This window comes from Pyrus communis, chromosome 2 (assembly GCF_041283825.1).
Source record: "Pyrus communis isolate YQ-2024b chromosome 2, ASM4128382v1, whole genome shotgun sequence".
NCBI lineage: Eukaryota > Viridiplantae > Streptophyta > Magnoliopsida > Rosales > Rosaceae > Pyrus > Pyrus communis.
The window spans coordinates 11,429,035-11,451,274 of record NC_142566.1 but is presented as its reverse complement, the minus strand read 5'-3'; the positions used below and the strand labels follow the sequence as shown (position 1 = coordinate 11,451,274).

Below are 22,240 nucleotides of genomic sequence, written 5' to 3'. Positions count from 1 at the left end.
AATCAAACTAATCAAACTATGCAGATTTTGTTGTTTTAACTTGAAAGCATAAGAGAATGAAGTAAACACAAATCAATGAATCAACAACCAATATAATGAGATAGTATCAATGGAAATGAAACTAGGGATTCGATTTCACCATTGCTCAATTAAATCCATGTTTGTTAAGTTGGTTTATACTCATTCATCTACAAATTTCTTGAGTTTGTTTCACTTGGATATGATCAACCATATGATGTGTGGATTTGATCAAATGTCTATAATCTTGAACCTAATTGTGATGTGCAACTTTGGTTCATAATCTAGAGTATGTAATGCACAAGAAACGTTCACTAAACCAAAGGGAACACTTGGCAGGATGTTTGCCAATCTTTCCCTTCATTCATTCACAAATCCACCAATATTAGACATGATGTATGTTTTAATCTTGGCTAAACAACCTGTGGTTAACTCAAATGGCGATCAAGCATACAAATCAACCCACAAATTCACAATTATAACAGAGAATGAATCAAGAACTAGGTAGACAAACTGAGCATTCTAACTTAATTACATAGCAACTTTGCAAGGTTACATCGAATCCCTAGAGGAAGCTTAGTTACAATTCATGTTTACCAAAGATTTGACATAAAAGTATAAAACATGAATGAACATAGAATTGATAAGAATGAACCCTTGAAGCAAAACTGATGTTGAAGTCCTTGAAGAGTTCCTTGGTGTTGCTTCTCCAAATGTGGTGCGGATGAAGTAGATTGGTTTGGTTTGGATGGTTTCTGCCCTTAGGACAGAAATGGACAGAGAATGGGGTGAAGTAGGGGGGTTTTAGAGTGTGTAATGGACTGAAAATGAAGAAGGAACCTTGCGGATGGGAAAGGGAGAGAAAATGAGCAGTTTCTGTGAAAGGAAAAGAATGTAGAATGCAATGCAATGGAGAGGACGAATTAGAGTGAATGATGGACAGAAAATGGAGCCAAATAGGGTGTGTGTGATCCCCCAACATTCAGATTGGATCTAGCCTTTGTTTACTCAGATGGCAGAGCATAATTCAGATGGAATGATGGGTTTCTGAGTGTAGTGGACGCATGGCTTGGACAATTCTGCAAGTATGTGTTTTGTTTAATCAAAATGCATGTGTAAAGTCTGCCACAAGGGAGTGGAACCTGCAAAGGTCAATTGGAGCACCAGAAAATGTTTATACAAGTCTGAAAATGGGAAGAACACATGGCATGGACAAAGGAATGGGTTGGATTTCTGAAATGATGGCATGAAATGGAATTTCTGGAATAAAGGATGCAAGGAATGGACATAATCTGCAGGTATGTGGATATTTAATCCAAGAAACATGTGCAAAGTGTTTGAACATGCATGTGAATGCATGTTTTGGTGTTGAAACCACCTAATCTGACCTCAATGCTTGTTTTATTTAGAATCACTCAATTTGGCCGAATTTCACCACATTCCTTCATTTGCCTTCCAATTGATCTTATTACACACTTGGCTGCACACTAACACCAAACAAAGTAAAATGCAACTAGTTTAATCCAAAAACAATACAAAAACGCCAAATAAGAAAGCTATACATGCATGCAAAATGTGACTATCAAATACCCCCAAACCTGGTTTTTGCTAGTCCTCGAGCAAACTTAAAACTAAAACACACAAAACTCAAACATCTAACTAAACCACTTTCGCTGGCTAAACGATTGCACTGAGCATGTGCAACAAGCCTTTGAACCCCTAGGTGTCCCTAGTTGGAGGAGTTGTGTCTCCTGAGGGTTTACAGTGATGACACCCACAAACATTTACAAAATCTGCAAACAACTTGGTTAAAACATGCTTTAAACAAACTAATAAGAACCAATGAAGATTTTGTCATTCATTCAACTCAAAAGATTGCCACTTCAAAGAATCGTATCAATTGTAACGTATAAAGATATTTCTCCATGTCTTACAACTTCAAGGTCACCATACCCAAATGCTTCAGATAGAATTCGCCTCAACTCTACTCCTCACAGAATCCACTCAAGTTTTCACTCAGATCTTAAGGTTTAGTCTCTCAACAACATATATGAGTGAAATTATGTAAAGGAAATCAAAATTCTCACATATGAAATCTGAAATGGAAGCACAGTTTCTGAGTAGATCTCATGAAATGAATCAGATGCTAAGAATATAGATAACACACACACTTACCATCACCCATGAATACATCCTCAATGATCAGCTAGGTCTTTCTCAAGATTGTAATGTAAGGCTTAGGTTATAGGTTACGAGAGAAGTGATATGAAGTACTAGAGCTTGGGGCATACCAAAGTGTTCTTGAGGATCATGCTCTTCAATTGCATTTGTTTTCTTTCTTCTTTGTTTTTGGCATCCAGGCCCTATGTCTTATAATGAGGAGATTTGGAACTTGTATCCATTTTAATTCTCTTCTTTTCTTTTTTTTTTTTTTATATAACCCCTTTTTTTTAGAAGCATCTTCAACATAGGTGCCCTCGGTACATGCCACAATCTTGTTCTATAACTCAATCTGCCCTTAGTCTTCATCACATTGGTATTCCCCAAACTATAAGGTATGGCTTGTAATGGGCTAGAATGGGTAGATTATGGTGTGGGTGATGAAAGAATTGGGCTAAAGTGTTTGGCTGCAACGAGGGTGAATGGAGCACACAAATGGGTAGGATTTAAGCCTTTTAGTAGTTAAACATGCATAGCCTAACATCATCTCATTGAGTTCATTCATGAATGATACTAAATACATGGTATCTGCAAAGGAAAATGATTCTTAGCATCCAAACGAAATAGAAATAATGAGATCATTTAAAGTGAAAATGAAAGAAAAAGATAGGAGTAGAAACACTTTAAACCCTCTCAAATAAGCAATTAGGCTCAAAATAACTCACTAGGGTAGTCTCCACTATTCTTCTTCCAGAATTTGAGTATGGTACCTCTATCATCATAATTTCAAGAGTTATAGCTTTATAAAGGACAACAAGATGCAACTCTTTTCCATAGCAACCCAATTGTTTGTTTTCAAACATAGTCCTCATATACATTCATATTAGCATGCAAAAACACTTTTAACCAAAACTAACACCTCAAATAGGCACAAGCACCAAAACAACAAACACAAAACAAAACTTCCAAACCACCCCCAAACCTAATCTAAACATTGTCCTCGATGTTTAAACTTGTATGCAATGTAAGTAGGCAAAGAAAATAGAATGGTAACAAAATAAAATAAACACAACATAAAGAAAGAACACAAACCACACTAGGTTGCCTCCTAGCAAGCGCTTTATTTAATGTCTAGGCAAGACATGGTAGCTTGTTCATGGTGTTGAAAATTCAAGAACATCCACAACTTGATACACTTGCTCTTCATCCACTTTATCCAAGTATGGTTTCAATCGCTGCCCGTTGACTTTAAAAGAAGTGCCATTCTTCATGTTCTCTATCTCCACAGCTCCATGGGGAAATGTTTGCAAGACTTTGAATGGTCCCACCCACCTAGACTTCAGTTTTCCTGCAAAAAGTCTCAAACGTGAGTCATACAAAAGTACTTTCATACCTTGGTGAAACTCCTTCCTTAGGATGGCCTTGTCATGATAGAGCTTAGTCCGTTCCTTGTAGATTTTGGCATTCTCATATGCCTCATTTCTAAGCTCTTCCAACTCATTAAGTTGGAGCTTCCTTGCTACTCCAGCATCCTTGTAATCAAAGTTGAACTTCTTGATGGCCCAATATGCACGGTGTTCAAGCTCCATTGGCAAATGACAAGCTTTCCCAAACACAAGGCGATAAGGACTCATGCCAATGGGGGTCTTGTATGCTGTTCTATATGCCCATAGTGCATCATTTAACCTTAGTGACCAGTCTTTCCTTGTAGGGCTCACAGTCTTCATCAAAATATTCTTGATCTCCCTATTGCTAATCTCCACTTGTCCTGAGGTTTGAGGATGGTACGGGGTTGCCACTTTGTGATTGATGTTGTACTTCTTCATCAAGGATTCAAAAGGTTTGTTGCAGAAATGGCTGCCACCATCACTAATAATAGCTCTTGGGGTTCCAAACCTACAAAAAATCACATCTTTAAGAAAATTCAACACAACCTTATGATCATTAGTTCTTGTAGCAATGGCTTCAACCCATTTGGATACGTAATCCACTGCCACTAATATGTATAAGTAGCCAAAAGAGGATGGAAATGGTCTCATGAAGTCAATTCCCCAAACATCAAAGAGTTCCACCACCAAAATGTTGTTCAATGACATCTCATTTCTTCGGCTAATGTTCCCCATTTTCTGGCACCTATCACATTTAGAGCAAAAATCAAAAGCATCTTTGAATAAAGTAGGCCAAAAGAAACCAGATTGTAAAACCTTCAGAGATGTCTTTTTGGCACCAAAATGGCCTCCACATGCCAATGTGTGGCTAAATGTTAGGATGCTTTGTTGCTCACTCTCTGGGACACATCTCCTAATGATTTGATCAGGGCAATATTTAAACAAATATGGTTCGTCCCAAACGTAATGCTTTACCATGGCAAGGAACTTCTTTCTTTCCTGAAAAGAAAGGTCATTTCTCATTATATCACAAGCAAGATAATTCACAAAGTCCGCATACCATGGTTCTTTTTCTTGAACAACAAAAAGTTGCTCATCTGGAAATGATTCATTTAGGGGCAAAGGTTGTCCAACTCCATGGTTTTCATTAAGCCTGGACAAATGGTCAGCCACAACATTATCACTGCCCTTCTTATCTCGAATTTCCAAGTCAAACTCTTGTAGCAAGAGTATCCATCTAATCAAGCGTGGTTTAGCATCCTTCTTTGTCATCAAATACCTAATGGCTGCATGATCAGAAAACACAATAACTTTAGATCCCACAAGATATGACCTAAACTTTTCTAAGGCAAAAACAACAGCAAGCAACTCCTTTTCAGTTGTGGAATAGTTAAGTTGAGCATCATGCAGAGTCCGGCTTGCATAGTAGATCACATGTGGAAGCTTGTTCACCCTTTGCCCTAAAACTGCACCAATAGCATAGTCAGAGGCATCACACATCAATTCAAAAGGTAACGACCAATCTGGTGCCATAATAATAGGGGCCGAGGTTAGTTCATTTTTCAAAGTATTGAATGCATCCATACAAGCCTTATCAAAATGAAATACAACATCTTTAGCTAACAGATTGCATAATGGACGGGTGATCATTGAAAAGTTCTTAATGAAACGACGATAAAAACCCGCATGGCCCAAAAAACTTCTTACTCCCTTCACAGTGGTGGGGGCTACCATATTGGTGATGACGTCAATTTTGGCTTTGTCTACATCCATTCCTTTGCTAGAGATTACATGTCCCAACACAATTCCTTGTTTCACCATGAATTGGCACTTTTCCCAATTGAGAACCAAATTTGTTTCCTGACATCTTTGAAGTACTAAAGAGAGATGGTTAAGACATTCATCAAAAGAGGAACCAAACACTGAGAAGTCATCCATAAATACCTCAATGAACCTTTCTACCATGTCAGAGAAGATGGCCAACATACATCTTTGGAATGTTGCTGGAGCATTGCAAAGTCCAAAAGGCATTCTCCTGTATGCAAATGTGCCAAAGGGGCAAGTAAAGGTTGTTTTCTCTTGATCCTCCGGAGCGATTGCAATTTGATTGTAACCTGAGTAACCATCAAGAAAACAATAGTGTGAGTAACCTGCCAATCTCTCAAGCATTTGATCTATGAAAGGCATAGGAAAGTAATCTTTTCTAGTGCTAGAATTCAACTTCCTGTAATCGGTGCAAACACGCCAACTGGCCGTGGGCTTGGTGGTCACAAGCTCATTGTTTTCATTCCTCATCACAGTGATTCCCACCTTCTTAGGCACCACCTGAATAGCACTCACCCATTTGCTATCAGAAATGGGATATATGATCCCCACATCTAACAATTTTAACACCTCATTCCTAACAACTTCCTTCATATGTGGATTGAGCCTTCTTTGTGGCTCACGGCTTGTTTTTGCTCCTTCCTCCAAAAGGATCCTATGCATGCACATGGTAGGGCTTATTCCCTTGATATCTGCAATAGACCAACCAAAAACAGATTTGAACTCTTTTAACACCCTAATTAGTTTATCTTCTTCAATTGGGGTGAGATCAGAAGCTATGATAACTGGAAGAGTTTCAAATTCAGCTAGATATGCATATTTTAGATGTGGTGGAAGTGGCTTAAGTTCAAGTTTTGGTGCCTTAACAGTGGAAGGAGTTAGATGTGATATTGATGATTCTAAAGGCTCAAAACGAGGTGAAACATTCAAAGGATACAATGCCAATGCTTCCAAGGCAGCTACTTCTTCCATGAGTGCATCTTCTTCATCAAACTCATCTTGAGATTGACTCAAAACAGTTTGTAAGGGTTCATTCGATTGTGCCTGCAAGAACTTAGAGAATACAAGTGAATCAAGCACATCAATGGCATAACAATCAAGAGATGACGAAGGATGAGAAAGAGATTCAAACACTTTGAATTGAACTGTCTCTCCTAACACTGTCATAGTGAGGAGTCCATTTTGCACATCAATGATGGTCTTGGCTGTGGCCATGAAGGGTCTCCCAAGCAATATTGGCAACTCACGATCATGTATAGGAGCTTCTTCCATGTCCAACACTACAAAATCTGCAGGCAAGATTAGTTTATCAACTTGAACTAGAATATCTTCTACTATACCTCTTGGATATTTCACTGATCTGTCTGCAAGTTGTAATGAAATGGTGGTGGCTTTCAAATCTCCCAAACCTAGTTGAAGGTACACTGAATAAGGCATTAAGTTGATGCTAGCACCCAAATCAAGCATTGCCTTCTCTACTTTCTTGTCCCCTATGGTGATGTTGATAGAGAAACTGCCTGGATCCTTGAGCTTTGGTGGAAGTTTTCTTTGCAAAACTGCACTCACATTCTCAGACACCACAACCTTCTCATGTGGTCCATACTTCCTTTTGTAGCTGTTTAACTCCTTGAAGAACTTCCCATATGCCGGCATGTTCCTAATGACATCAAGCAAAGGTAAGTTAACATTCACTTTGCTCAGTATATCAAAAATTTCTTTCAATGACTTATCCTGCTTGCTCTTGGCAAGTCTTCCAGGGAATGGTATTGGTGGAGTGTATGGTTTCTCGGCCTTGTGAAGATTTGGTGCTTCCAGGGAGGAAGTGGCATGGCTTGGTTCCTCAATTGATTTCTCATTGTCTCCTTGAGTGACACCTGCATTCACATGATCATATTCATTAGTAACTTCATTACCAACTCTATTATCAATAACCTTACCACTTCTAAGTGTAGTGATTGCTTTGGCTTGCTCTTGGTTCCTTTGGAGTATCACAGGTTGGCTTGGAAACTTCCCAACCTCTCTTTGGTTCAAGGCATCTGCAATCTGCCCCAATTGTGTCTCCATTTTGGTTAGGGCTGCTGAATGTTGTTGGAGAGCGCTATTTGTGGAATGTTGGAATTGCAAAGTGTTTTGGGCTAACAATTTAACCGTGTCCTCAAGGCTAGTGGCAGGTTTTGGTTGGAAATTTTGGATTGGATTGTTGTTCTTCCATGAAAAATTGGGATGATCTCTCCAACTCGGGTTATATGTATTGGAATACATATCATTACTTGGCCTTTGGTTGTAAGAATTCATGAGGTTCACTTGTTCTTGAACATACTCGGGGTAAGCTTCCCTAGATGGACATTGGTGAGTAGGATGGCTTGGTATGTTGCAAATGGCACACACTTCATTTGCTTTTGGCACCATATTGAGCACGGATTCAAGCTTCCTTTCTAGGTTAGCTACCTGCAATAAAAGCTCATGATTAGAACTTGTTTCATAGACTCCAACTTTCTTACCCCTAAAATCTTTGTGTTGAGCATTAGACCCCAACATCTCATAAATGTTATATGACTCTTGAGCATTCTTTTTCTTCAATGCTCCACCTGCTGCATTATCAACAGTTGATTGACAATTTTGGGTTAGTCCATCATAAAAAATTTGCATTTGTAAGTGAAAAGGTAACCCATGGTGTGGACATTGTATCAAGAGGCCTTTAAAACGCTCCCAACACTCATTGAAAGGTTCACCATCATCTTGTTTGAAGTTGAAGATTTGTCCCCTTAATGTGGCTGTCTTTTGAGTGGAAAAGAACTTCTCCAAGAACTTCTTAGCCACGGCATCCCATGTAGTGAGGGAACCTGGTGTTAGAGTCATCAACCAACTCTTGGCCTTATCTTTCAAGGTGTAAGGAAACACTCTCATCCTCAAATTTGCTTCACTTACTCCCTGCAAAGGTAAACCACTCACAACATTGTAAAACTCTTTAATATGAGCTAAAGGGTCTTCATTAGGTAAGCCATAAAATGAAGGAAACATATGGAAATGTGAAGATTTGAGATCATAGTTTCTAGCTTCTGTGGGCAGCAAGATGCATGAAGGTGAATTTGGTATGATTGGTTGAGCAAAGTCCTCCAAAGCTCGAAGCTCATCTAGGTTGCCCGCCATCTCTTCCTCTCTTTCCCAATCAACTTGCTCAGATCCTTTACTTGTTGAACTAGGTGAAGTCCTTTCCTCTTCCTCACAGATTAGGGATGAACTTGATGGCACAAAGTTGTCCAAAGTGTGGCCCTTCAACCGTTCAATCCTTTGGCCTAGCTCAACAAGTTTATTTGACATATACTACCTGAAACAAAGTAACACAAGTGTGAATGAAAATCAAGAAGCAAACCACAATGAAAAGAACAAAAATAAACTTAAAAACGTTTGAAAAGACTCAAGGGATGTGGAACTAAACTCTTAGAACACTTAAACAATCCTAAAACCCAAAACAGCAACTAGAAGACTCAAAATTGCCTAAAAACCACTTTCTGGGCAGTTTTGAGCACCTACACTAATTTGGACGAAATTGGATGGAAACTTGAATCAAAACACTTATAAACACAAATCAAAACACTTTCTAACTAATTTGGACAAAACAAAAACTCAAAGGACTCAAAACAGATTCACAAGACTCAAAACAAGCTAAAAACTCTCAAAACTGCCTAAAAACACAAACTGGGCAGTTTTGACACGAAACTCAATTTTGGACGAAAATTAGGTTTGAGCTTGACTCAAAATGCTTCAAAACACAAGATAAGACAGATTCTAAGCTTAAGACTTAACAAACTATGGGGAGAAATTGTAGTTGGACGAAATGCAATTAAATGGGCAGATTATAACAAAAGCAGATTGCAAAGCAAGTTGATGTAAAACAATGGATAATGGAATGGCTAAGGGATTCTTTTCCATATATGAAATGTATGCAACTTAAATCAACTTCCAATTATCAATTTGACAAGTTATGAACCTTGACACTAATCAAAATAGCAAACAAGCAAACAAGCAATTACAAGGGACTGAAATCAGTCCCCGGCAACGGCGCCATTTTTGTTGATGTAATATTTCCTTCCTAATGCTAGAATATATTTAGTATAATGGCATAAGTAAGGGTGTCGAATCCACAGGGACTAATTGGACCTTTGTAACTACTTGTTTGCAAGAAATCTAAGAAATGAATCAAACTAGTCTAAATAGGCAGATTTGAATCAAACTAATCAAACTATGCAGATTTTGTTGTTTTAACTTGAAAGCATAAGAGAATGAAGTAAACACAAATCAATGAATCAACAACCAATATAATGAGATAGTATCAATGGAAATGAAACTAGGGATTCGATTTCACCATTGCTCAATTAAATCCATGTTTGTTAAGTTGGTTTATACTCATTCATCTACAAATTTCTTGAGTTTGTTTCACTTGGATATGATCAACCATATGATGTGTGGATTTGATCAAATGTTTATAATCTTGAACCTAATTGTGATGTGCAACTTTGGTTCATAATCTAGAGTATGTAATGCACAAGAAACGTTCACTAAACCAAAGGGAACACTTGGCAGGATGTTTGTCAATCTTTCCCTTCATTCATTCACAAATCCACCAATATTAGACATGATGTATGTTTTAATCTTGGCTAAACAACCTGTGGTTAACTCAAATGGCGATCAAGCATACAAATCAACCCACAAATTCACAATTATAACAGAGAATGAATCAAGAACTAGGTAGACAAACTGAGCATTCTAACTTAATTACATAGCAACTTTGCAAGGTTACATCGAATCCCTAGAGGAAGCTTAGTTACAATTCATGTTTACCAAAGATTTGACATAAAAGTATAAAACATGAATGAACATAGAATTGATAAGAATGAACCCTTGAAGCAAAACTGATGTTGAAGTCCTTGAAGAGTTCCTTGGTGTTGCTTCTCCAAATGTGGTGCGGATGAAGTAGATTGGTTTGGTTTGGATGGTTTCTGCCCTTAGGACAGAAATGGACAGAGAATGGGGTGAAGTAGGGGGGTTTTAGAGTGTGTAATGGACTGAAAATGAAGAAGGAACCTTGCGGATGGGAAAGGGAGAGAAAATGAGCAGTTTCTGTGAAAGGAAAAGAATGTAGAATGCAATGCAATGGAGAGGACGAATTAGAGTGAATGATGGACAGAAAATGGAGCCAAATAGGGTGTGTGTGATCCCCCAACATTCAGATTGGATCTAGCCTTTGTTTACTCAGATGGCAGAGCATAATTCAGATGGAATGATGGGTTTCTGAGTGTAGTGGACGCATGGCTTGGACAATTCTGCAAGTATGTGTTTTGTTTAATCAAAATGCATGTGTAAAGTCTGCCACAAGGGAGTGGAACCTGCAAAGGTCAATTGGAGCACCAGAAAATGTTTATACAAGTCTGAAAATGGGAAGAACACATGGCATGGACAAAGGAATGGGTTGGATTTCTGAAATGATGGCATGAAATGGAATTTCTGGAATAAAGGATGCAAGGAATGGACATAATCTGCAGGTATGTGGATATTTAATCCAAGAAACATGTGCAAAGTGTTTGAACATGCATGTGAATGCATGTTTTGGTGTTGAAACCACCTAATCTGACTTCAATGCTTGTTTTATTTAGAATCACTCAATTTGGCCGAATTTCACCACATTCCTTCATTTGCCTTCCAATTGATCTTATTACACACTTGGCTGCACACTAACACCAAACAAAGTAAAATGCAACTAGTTTAATCCAAAAACAATACAAAAACGCCAAATAAGAAAGCTATACATGCATGCAAAATGTGACTATCATTCAACCATTGTAAATCCGAAGGGAGGATTTGAAGCACCTTTGTCAGAAGCACTTATTGCTCCTACGCCATCTAATTCAAGTAAGGTTGTTCCAATTAGTTCTAACCCCATTCCAACAAATATCCCTATTCCTTGCAGGTTCATGAATTCCAAGGAAGAAGAAAGTGAAAAAGACATCTTGGAAGCCCTTCCAAAGGTGCAAAGTAGGGAATGTCATGAATTCATCAAAGAGGACGTTCTTGAAACCACAAAATCCAAAGAAGTTAAATTTGATGACATTGGACAAGTCATAACCATCACTTGCAATCTGGCCAAGTCCAATATCCCTGAAACTTTCAAAGGAGTGGTGTTTGTCATTGAGTTCTTATCGGACAAAACAAGTAAGTTTTTTTTTCCAAATTCCATTACATTTTATACTAACTTGCTGTTTTTTATGAATCAGGCACCTACACTAGAACTCAAACCAATGCCGGTTCACTTCAAGTATCACCTTCCATTCAAGGACCAATTCCATGCCGTTTGATTTTATTTATGTAAAAAAAAAAAAAAAAAAAAAAAAAAAATTCATTTATTAAAAAAGGATACTAAACATGGAGAAAGATGGAGCTTCACAAAGGTTGTTTACGTGAAGCCCCACTACGAGGCGCAGAAGCGGAAGGCATAGAAGCAGAAGGCATAGAAGCGGGAGGCATAGAAGCGGGAGGCATCGGAGCGGAAGCCATCGGAGCGGGAGGCATCGGAGCTAGAGCATTCCAGGCCTCAATACTTGGCCAAGCGCTGGATGACCCAGGAAAAAGATGCCTCTGGAGGAAAGACGAAAACCTTTGACGGTCACTTTGAATCCGACCTTCAGACTCTTGCAGTTCATCAAGCTTCCTCTTCATGCCCGACGAATAGTTATTTGCAAGCACATGCAAACTTCTATTCTCGTACTTAAGCTGCTGGATCTCTTGCTTAAGACTTTCCACCTCTGCCATCAATGATTCCACCTGACGGGAGCGGGCAAGCAGGCGTTGGCCCATGTTGGACACAGAACTCGCACACTGAACACTAAGTGCGAGGGACTCTTGAACGGCCAACTCATCGGACCGTCCTGACAGCAGCCTACTATCTTTTGGAGTGAGGAGGTTCCTAGCTACTATTGTAGCTGTTGTGGCGTCCTGCATCACGGAGTCTTCACCTGTGAGAGGACCGTTAGAAGAGAAGAAAGAAGGGCGCCATACGTTACCTTGACGCGGCGCGCCCGTATCACTGCTAAGGCTCAATTCCAAGCTAAGGTTCGATGAGTTTGCCATTTTTCAAAAGTGTTCAAAGAGAAGGGATGGAGTTAATTCTCAAAGGGCCGGAGTCGATTTTCAAGAATGGGAATTCTTCAGAGTGTGTTTGTTGTGGTGATCGATATCTCTATAAAAGCCAAGGCAACGCGTCCACCGATTCAAGAAGCCGGAATTTCCGGCGTAATTTAGGCGACGCTTTCTCGGCTTTTCAGAAGGCGCGTTCAACTTTGTCAAAAGATTTCTTCTTTTCAGACAACACGTGGAGGCCATCACCGCAACTACACATCTTTAGCCGATAAGCGCAAAGTTCGGCGACGCTTTCTCTGCTTTTCAGAAAACGCGTGCAGCTTTGTCAAAAGGAGCCGCATCAGCACTACCACGTGTCGTTCAGAAAGAGAAGGGGCGTCGTTCAGAAATCGAAGGGGCGCCTGCTCAGAAATCGAAGAGGCGTCGTTCTGATATCGAAGAGACATTTGTCGACAAGGGTAAAAGAACAGTACCACCACTTGATATTATCTCTATATATGTCGACCTTCGTCTTTTATGGCAAGGCAAACCTGAAGAAAATGCCCAACTCTCCCTCACCTCTGAGGGCGCACTCCCAGCAAAGCCTTTCGAAATACTCAATTCTTTCTTCTTCCCCAAAGATGATACCAGATGCCTGGAGTACAGATGACCCAGGAGGAAACGGCGGATTGAAGTGTGCTGATTCATTCACCGCTTCTTCAAAAGCAAAGGTATCTCATATCATCAAGGTCAAAAGCAAAAGTATCTCATATCATGCTCTTTCCCTGTCTTTTTCTTTGTCCTTGTTCTTACTCGCATGGCAAAGTAAAAGAAGCAATCAGCCGGCACTTGGAGTCAGTCTTCCGATCTGGAGCCAACTGCTTGGAATCTATTCCTGATTGCTTACCTAGCGTTGCTCTCGAGTAGTCATCTTCAACGGATGATACACTTCCGGAGAAGGGACCACTTCTGCAAAGGGGAGCGAGTAAGGCAAGTGAAAATGATACATTGAAGCATGTGGAGACAAACATAGGCTGAGTTATCCTCCAACCCTTTTCAATACGAATTGGAAAGATTGAACAAAGAAACAAACCAAAGGGGTAAGCTCAGACCTTCGGGGAAGACCAAAAGAATCCTCCAGCCCAGTAGCACAAAGGAAAATCAACAAGTGGAGGAGACCCAAAGGAATCCTGCTGCCCAGTTCAAGAGTAGCACAAAGGAAAATCAACGATGGGCAGAAACCAGTTCAAGAGAAAGCCTGTGGAATCACCAAGATCAATGCCTCAATGCAATTACCAAGGAGAAGATGGAATTTACACTCCATAACCAGATTTGCGTCCCTAAACTCTTCTCTTTGTTAATTACATTCTGCCATGTTTAGTATGCTTAAGTGCTTTTTGTGTGTTTACTTATGTTTTGTGTGAATCTATGCTTAAAACATTGAGGACAATGTTTGATTTAAGTGTGGGGGGGTAACTAAGTATATTTGATGCAAATTCGGGGGATTTTATCACCCATTACTTAAAATGTTGTTCCTTGCTGTTTTAAGGTGTTTTTAAGTTATTTTAGAGTGTTTTAGTATGTTTTGTTTTTATAACTCCGAAAATGACATAAAAATTTGAAAAACATGTTTTAAAAAGCCTAAAAAGAGTGTTTTGAGTCGTTTTTGTGTGTTTGTGTCTTAGGGTACCTTCCAACACAATGATAAGGATTTGGTTTGTAATTGCATGACGGTTAAAAAGAGTTATAAACATAGAGAAAAGTTTGATTTACTCTTGGTATATGCTTGGTTATGGTTATAATGTTTGACTTCACATGCAATCATAAAAGACAAATTCGTTTTTGTAACATGCTTGAAGGAAGGAACTCAAACAATCACTACAACCCTGTGAAACTCGAGCCATTACCTTCTTTGGAGAGTTATTTTCTGTGATTCTTTGTTTTCTAAAGTTGTTGCATGATCTCATTATTCCTTGCTTGGTTGCTACTTAGAATGCAATTGTATCATGATAGAACTAAATACTAGAACTTATATCCGTTTCATTCAAAGCATGACATTGAATTGCATAACATATATCAAGATGAAGTTGTGTAGTTGCCACCATAGCCAAATAGCCTTACTTCCCATATTTCGTATATATTAGTTTTAACCCTGTTGAGCCTCGTTTAGCCTATTTTCTTTGCTAACCACATCACCCCTTACCTAGCCTAGTATAGGACAGTCCACACCAAAATTTGATGCGATATTTATACGCACACAAATTAAACCCTCTTTTCGTCAAATTGTAGTATAGGTGCAAGTAGGGATCGTTCTGGACCGGGGATTAGGAGGGATTGTTAACCACTTGGATTTGACTCAAAAACGTAAAATAACAATATGAAACACTATACTAGACTCAAAGAATGCAAAACTAAACTTTAAAACACTAAGACAAACCAAAAGACTCAAAACAACACAAACACACTCAAATCTGCCTAAAAACCACTTTCTGGGCAGATTTGAGCACAAACACAAATTTGGACGAAATTAAGTAATAACTTGACTCAAGAACGTAAAAACACAATATAAAACACTAAACTAACTTAAAGAATGTAAAACTAAACACTTAAAACATTAAAACAAACCAAAAGACTCAAACATTACCCAAAACACTCAAAACTGCCTTAAAATCACTGTCCGGGCAGTTTTGAGCACTTTGGTGAATTTGGACGAAATTGGGAAATAAATTGAATCAAAACACTTAGAAACATAAACTAAACAAATTCTAAGCACTAAAGAACAAGAAAGTAAAGGGGGGTTTTAAATTGACGAATTTGAAATTAAAACAGATTGTAAGTAAAAACAGATAGTAAATATGAAATTGTGATAGAATAGAATGGATGGGAACCTAGCTAAGGGGTTCTTCTCCACACATGTTACACTTGCATAATAAAATGATTTCCAATTGCATTTCAATAAACCATTAATTCTCAACACCCCAAGTTAACCGTGATGCACTAATTAACCTTCAAATCTTCCTAACGTTATTGAATTGGATGATGCATGCGACAATTCAAAACATTCCCCACAAGTCCTCAACATGAATGCATAGAAGAGGTACAAGCAAGAATCATTACGCTCTATGAAAATTATAAGTGTTGACGAGGCATTCGTTACTATGATTGCATGAAACTTATGCCAAGAATTCGTTTAACGCGATTGTTTATAAGCAACCTCCACTACTTGTGAATATAAGTTCGTAACTATTAGGTGAAACTCACTTATATTCTAGCGTCATATTCATGCATGAAAATTAAGCGTGCACTCTCAATAAACATACATAAATAAGTTATCAATCAAACGGTTAAACAAATTGAATCACAACTTATGAAACGCAATTAGAAGTAATCAAATCAAAATGTAAGCATAAACATATATTTCGAATTTCCTCATAACTTTGAAATCAAAGAAACACCTAAACATTCCAACAACTCAAACTTGAATTGTATGAACGTTTAGGCACTCTTCTCTTCCATTCCTCATACGTACAAAACAAAGAGAATTGAATTTAAACATTGAAATCAAAGAAACACCTAAACATTCCAACAACTCAAACTTGAATTGTATGAACGTTTAGGCACTCTTCTCTTCCTGGTTGTTGTAGCACAAGGTCTAAGGATAGTTTGATGGTGTGAATGGTTTGGGGAGTGGTGTTTGGATTAATAGGGAAGGCACGGCACAAGGGTGGTTTGATGTCTACATTTCTGCAATGGATGAGTTTATGGAAGAGTGTTTGGAATGGATGAATTTCTGGCACAAAGGCCTTATTTCTGTGGTGAATGGATTGTGTATGAATGAGTGTGAATGAATGAGTATTTATAGGTGAAATGGGGGGAACATGACAGCTAGGTTTGTTAAGTCACATTTTGCATACATTTATATCTTCCTTATTTGGCATCTTTATGATTGTTTTGGATTAAACTAGTTGCATTTTACTTTGTTTTGTGTTAGTGTGCAGCCAAGGGTGTAATTCGACCACATTAGATGGTTCTAAACAGAAAGTGGTGCATTGGTGTCACTTTGGGTGAAGCTAAACAAGGCAAAAAGATTGAATTCAGATTGGGAGGTTCTAACACCAAAAACATGCATTCACATGCATGTTCAAACACTTTGCCGAGCTCCCTTTGCACTTCCAACTCAATCAGTCCATTTCGTACAGATTCCATGTGTAACACTCAAAACATGCATTCACATGCATGTCCACAACCTGACCCGTGCACTCCATTACATTTCTACACATCACCTTTGCATTCCCATCTCTTTCATGTCCAATCCGTGCACTTCCATACCCAATTCCAGATTATTCTAACAGTTTCAGATTGTCCACTCCCTTGTGGCAGACTTTGCACATGTATCTTGGATTAAATATCCATATACCTGCAGATTATGTCCATTCCTTGCATCCTTTATTCCAGAAATTCACTCATCCCTTTACCCATGCCGTGTGCCCATTTCACATTTCCAGAATTTGTACAAACAATTCATTTTTGGCAGATTCCACTCATGCTTGCAGACATTCCACATGTGTTTTGGATTAAATAAACCACACTTGCAGATCATGTCCATGCTTTGCAGGTATCACACTCAGAAACCCATCATTCCATCTGATTTATGCTCTGCCATCTGAGTTAAACAAATGTTAGATCCAATCTGAATGTTGGGGGATCACACACACTCTATTTGGCTGCATTTTCTGTCCATCATTCACTCTAATTCGTCCTCTCCATTGCATTGCATTCTACATTCTTTTCCTTTCACAGAAACTGCTCATTTTCTCCCCCTTTCCCATCCGCAAGGTTCCTTCTTCATTTTCAGTCCATTACACACTCTAAAACCCCCCTACTTCACTCCATTCTCTGTCCATTTCTGTCCTAAGGGCAGAAACCATCCAAACCAAACCAATCTACTTCATCCGCACCACATTTGGAGAAGCAACACCAAGGAACTCTTCAAGGACTTCAACATCAGTTTTGGCTTCAAGGGTTCATTCTTATCAATTCTATGTTCATTCATGTTTCATATGTTTATGTTAAATCTTTTGTAGACATGAATTGTAACTAAGCTTCCTCTAGGGATTCGATGTAACCTTGCAAAGTTTGCTATGTAATTAAGTTAGAATGCTCAGTTTGTCTACCTAGTTCTTGATTCATTCTCTGTTATAATTGTGAATTTGTGGGTTGATTTGTATGCTTGATCGCCATTTGAGTTAACCACAAGTTATTTAGCCAAGATTAAAACATACATCATGTCTAATATTGGTGGATTTGTGAATGAATGAAGGGAAAGATTGGCAAACATCCTGCCAAGTGTTCCCTTTGGTTTAGTGAACGTTTCTTGTGCATTACATACTCTAGATTATGAACCAAAGTTGCACATCACAATTAGGTTCAAGATTATAGACATTTGATCAAATCCACACATCATATGGTTGATCATATCCAAGTGAAACAAACTCAAGAAATTTGTAGATGAATGAGTATAAACCAACTTAACAAACATGGATTTAATTGAGCAATGGTGAAATCGAATCCCTAGTTTCATTTCCATTGATACTATCTCATTATATTGGTTGTTGATTCATTGATTTGTGTTTACTTCATTCTCTTATGCTTTCAAGTTAAAACAACAAATCTGCATAGTTTGATTAGTTTGATTCAAATCTGCCTATTTAGACTAGTTTGATTCATTTCTTAGATTTCTTGCAAACAAGTAGTTACATAGGTCCAATTAGTCCCTGTGGATTCGACACCCTTGCTTGTGCCATTATACTAAATATATTCTAGCATTAGGAAGGAAATATACATCAACAAAAATGGCGCCGTTGCCGGGGACTGATTTCAGTCCCTTGTAATTGCTTGTTTGCTTGTTTTCTATTTTGATTAGTGTCAAGGTTCATAACTTGTCAAATTGATAATTGGAAGTTGATTTAAGTTGCATACATTTCATATATGGAAAAGAATCCCTTAGCCATTCCATTATCCATTGGTTTACATCAACTTGCGTTACAATCTGCTTTTGTTATAATCTGTCCATTTAATTGCATTTCGTCCAAATACAATTTCTCCCCATAGTTTGTTAAGTCTTAAGCTTAGAATCTGTCTTATCTTGTGTTTTGAAGCATTTTGAGTCAAGCTCAAACGTAATTTTCGTCCAAAATTGAGTTTAGTGTCAAAACTGCCCAGTTTGTGTTTTTAGGCAGTTTTGAGAGTTTTTAGATTGTTTTGAGTCTTGTGAATCTGTTTTGAGTCCTTTGAGTCTTTGTTTTGTCCAAATTAGTTAGAAAGTGTTTTGATTTGTGTTTGTAAGTGTTTTGATTCAAGTTTCCATCCAATTTCGTCCAAATTAGTGTAGGTGCTCAAAACTGCCCAGAAAGTGGTTTTTAGGCAGTTTTGAGTCTTCTAGTTGCTGTTTTGGGTTTTAGGATTGTTTAAGTGTTCTAAGCGTTTAGTTCCACATCCCTTGAGTCTTTTCAAACGTTTTTAAGTTTATTTTTGTTCTTTTCATTGTTGTTTGCTTCTTGATTTTCATTCACACTTGTGTTACTTTGTTTCAGGTAGTATATGTCAAATAAACTTGTTGAGTTAGGCCAAAGAATTGAACGGTTAAAGGGCCACACTTTGGACAACTTTGTGCCATCAAGTTCATCCCTAATCTGTGAGGAAGAGGAAAGGGCTTCTCCTAGTTCAACAAGTAAAGGATCTGAGCAATTTGATTGGGAAAGAGAGGAAGAGATGGCGAACAATCTAGATGAACTTCGAGCTTTGGAGGACTTTGCTCAACCAATCATACCAAACTCACCTTCATGCATCTTGCTGCCCACAGAAGCTAGAAACTATGATCTCAAATCTTCACATTTCCATATGTTTCCTTCATTTTATGGCTTACCTAATGAAGACCCTTTAGCTCATATTAAAGAGTTTTACAATGTTGTGAGTGGTTTACCTTTGCAGGGAGTAAGTGAAGCAAATTTGAGGATGAGAGTGTTTCCTTACACCTTGAAAGATAGGGCCAAGAGTTGGTTGATGACTCTAACACCAGGTTCCCTCACCACATGGGATGCCGTGGCTAAGAAGTTCTTGGAGAAGTTCTTTTCCACTCAAAAGACAGCCACATTAAGGGGACAAATCTTCAACTTCAAACAAGATGATGGTGAACCTTTCAATGAGTGTTGGGAGCGTTTTAAAGGCCTCTTGATCCAATGTCCACACCATGGGTTACCTTTTCACTTACAAATGCAAATTTTCTATGATGGATTAACCCAAACTTGTCAATCAACTGTTGATAATGCAGCAGGTGGAGCATTGAAGAAAAAGAATGCTCAAGAGTCATATAACATTTATGAGATGTTGGGGTCTAATGCTCAACACAAAGACTTAAGGGGTAAGAAAGTTGGAGTCTATGAAACAAGTTCTAACCATGAGCTTTTGTTGCAGGTAGCTAACCTAGAAAGGAAGCTTGAATCCGTGCTCAACATGGTGCCAAAAGCAAATGAAGTGTGTACCATTTGCAACATACCAAGCCATCCTACTCACCAATGTCCATCTAGGGAAGCTTACCCCGAGTATGTTCAAGAACAAGTGAACCTCATGAATTCTTACAACCAAAGACCAAGGAATGATATGTATTCCAATACATATAACCCGAGTTGGAGAGATCATCCCAACTTTTCATGGAAGAACAACAATCCAATCCAAAATTTCCAACCAAAACATGCCCCTAGTCTAGAGGATACGGTTAAATTGTTAGCCCAAAACACCTTGCAATTCCAACAGTCCACAAATAGCACTCTCCAACAACATTCAGCAGCCCTAACCAAAATGGAGACACAATTGGGGCAGATTGCAGATGCCTTGAACCAAAGAGAGGTTGGGAAGTTTCCAAGCCAACCTGTGATACTCCAAAGGAACCAAGAGCAAGCCAAAGCAATCACTACACTTAGAAGTGGTAAGGTTATTGATAATAGAGTTGGCAATGAAGTTACTAATGAATATGATCATGTGAATGCAGGTGTCACTCAAGGAGACAATGAGAAATCAATTGAGGAACCAAGCCATGCCACTTCCTCACTAGAAGCACCAAATCTTCACAAGGCCGAGAAACCATACACTCCACCAATACCATTCCCTGGAAGACTTGCCAAGAGCAAGCAGGATAAGTCATTCAAAGAAATTTTTGATATACTAAGCAAAGTGAATGTTAACTTACCTTTGCTTGATGTCATTAGGAACATGCCGACATATGGGAAGTTCTTCAAGGAGTTAAACAGCTATAAAAGGAAGTATGGACCACATGAGAAGGTTGTGGTGTCTGAGAATGTAAGTGCAGTTTTGCAAAGAAAACTTCCACCAAAGCTCAAGGATCCAGGCAGTTTCTCTATCAACATCACCATAGGGGACAAGAAAGTAGAGAAGGCAATGCTTGACTTGGGTGCTAGCATCAACTTAATGCCTTATTCAGTGTACCTTCAACTAGGTTTGGGAGATTTGAAAGCCACCACCATTTCATTACAACTTGCAGACAGATCTGTGAAATATCCAAGAGGTATAGTAGAAGATATTCTAGTTCAAGTTGATAAACTAAACTTGCCTGCAGATTTTGTAGTGTTGGACATGGAAGAAGCTCCTATACATGATCGTGAGTTGCCAATATTGCTTGGGAGACCTTTCATGGCCACGGCCAAGACCATCATTGATGTGCAAAATGGACTCCTCACTATGACAGTGTTAGGAGAGACAGTTCAATTCAAAGTGTTTGAATCTCTTTCTCATCCTTCGTCATCTCTTGATTGTTATGCCATTGATGTGCTTGATTCACTTGTATTCTCTAAGTTCTTGCAGGCACAATCGAATGAACCATTGCAAACTGTTTTGAGTCAATCTCCAGATGAGTTTGATGAGGAGGATGCACTCATGGAAGAAGTAGCTGCTTTGGAGGCATTAGCATTGTATCCTTTCAATGTTTCACCTCGTTTTGAGCCTTTAGAATCATCAATGTCACATCTAACTCCTTCTACTGTTAAGGCACCAAAACTTGAACTTAAGCCACTTCCACCACATCTAAAATATGCATATCTAGCTGAATTTGAAACTCTTCCAATTATCATAGCTTCTGATCTCACCCCAAATGAAGAAGATAAACTAATTAGGGTGTTAAAAGAGTTCAAATCTGTTTTTGGTTGGTCTATTGCAGATATCAAGGGAATAAGCCCTACCATGTGCATGCATAGGATCCTTTTGGAGGAAGGAGCAAAAACAAGCCGTGAGCCACAAAGAAGGCTCAATCCACATATGAAGGAAGTTGTTAGGAATGAGGTATTGAAATTGTTAGATGTGGGGATCATATATCCCATCTCTGATAGCAAATGGGTGAGTGCCATTCAAGTGGTGCCTAAGAAGGTAGGAATCACTGTGATGAGGAATGACAACAATGAGCTTGTGCCCACAAAGCCCACAACCAGTTGGCGTGTTTGCACCGATTACAGGAAGTTGAATTCTAGCACTAGAAAAGATTACTTTCCTATGCCTTTCATAGATCAAATGCTTGAGAGGTTGGCAGGTTACTCACATTATTGTTTTCTGGATGGTTACTCAGGTTACAATCAAATTGCAATCGCTCCGGAGGATCAAGAGAAAACAACCTTTACTTGCCCCTTTGGCACATTTGCATACAGAAGAATGCCTTTTGGACTTTGCAATGC

At 38.7% G+C, this 22,240-nt stretch overlaps 2 non-coding genes across 2 annotated transcripts; one reads left to right on the top strand and one right to left on the bottom strand.

The window, feature by feature from the left end:
* The first annotated feature begins 8,055 nt into the window (after nt 1-8,055).
* Nucleotides 8,056-8,166, top strand: LOC148698567 (small nucleolar RNA R71). The gene has a single exon (XR_015960248.1). It is a non-coding gene; the product is annotated as a small nucleolar RNA R71 (small nucleolar RNA).
* Nucleotides 8,167-19,648: 11,482 nt separating this feature from the next.
* LOC148698566 (small nucleolar RNA R71) lies at nt 19,649-19,759 on the bottom strand. Its single transcript, XR_015960267.1, has one exon. It is a non-coding gene; the product is annotated as a small nucleolar RNA R71 (small nucleolar RNA).
* Nucleotides 19,760-22,240: the final 2,481 nt, after the last annotated feature.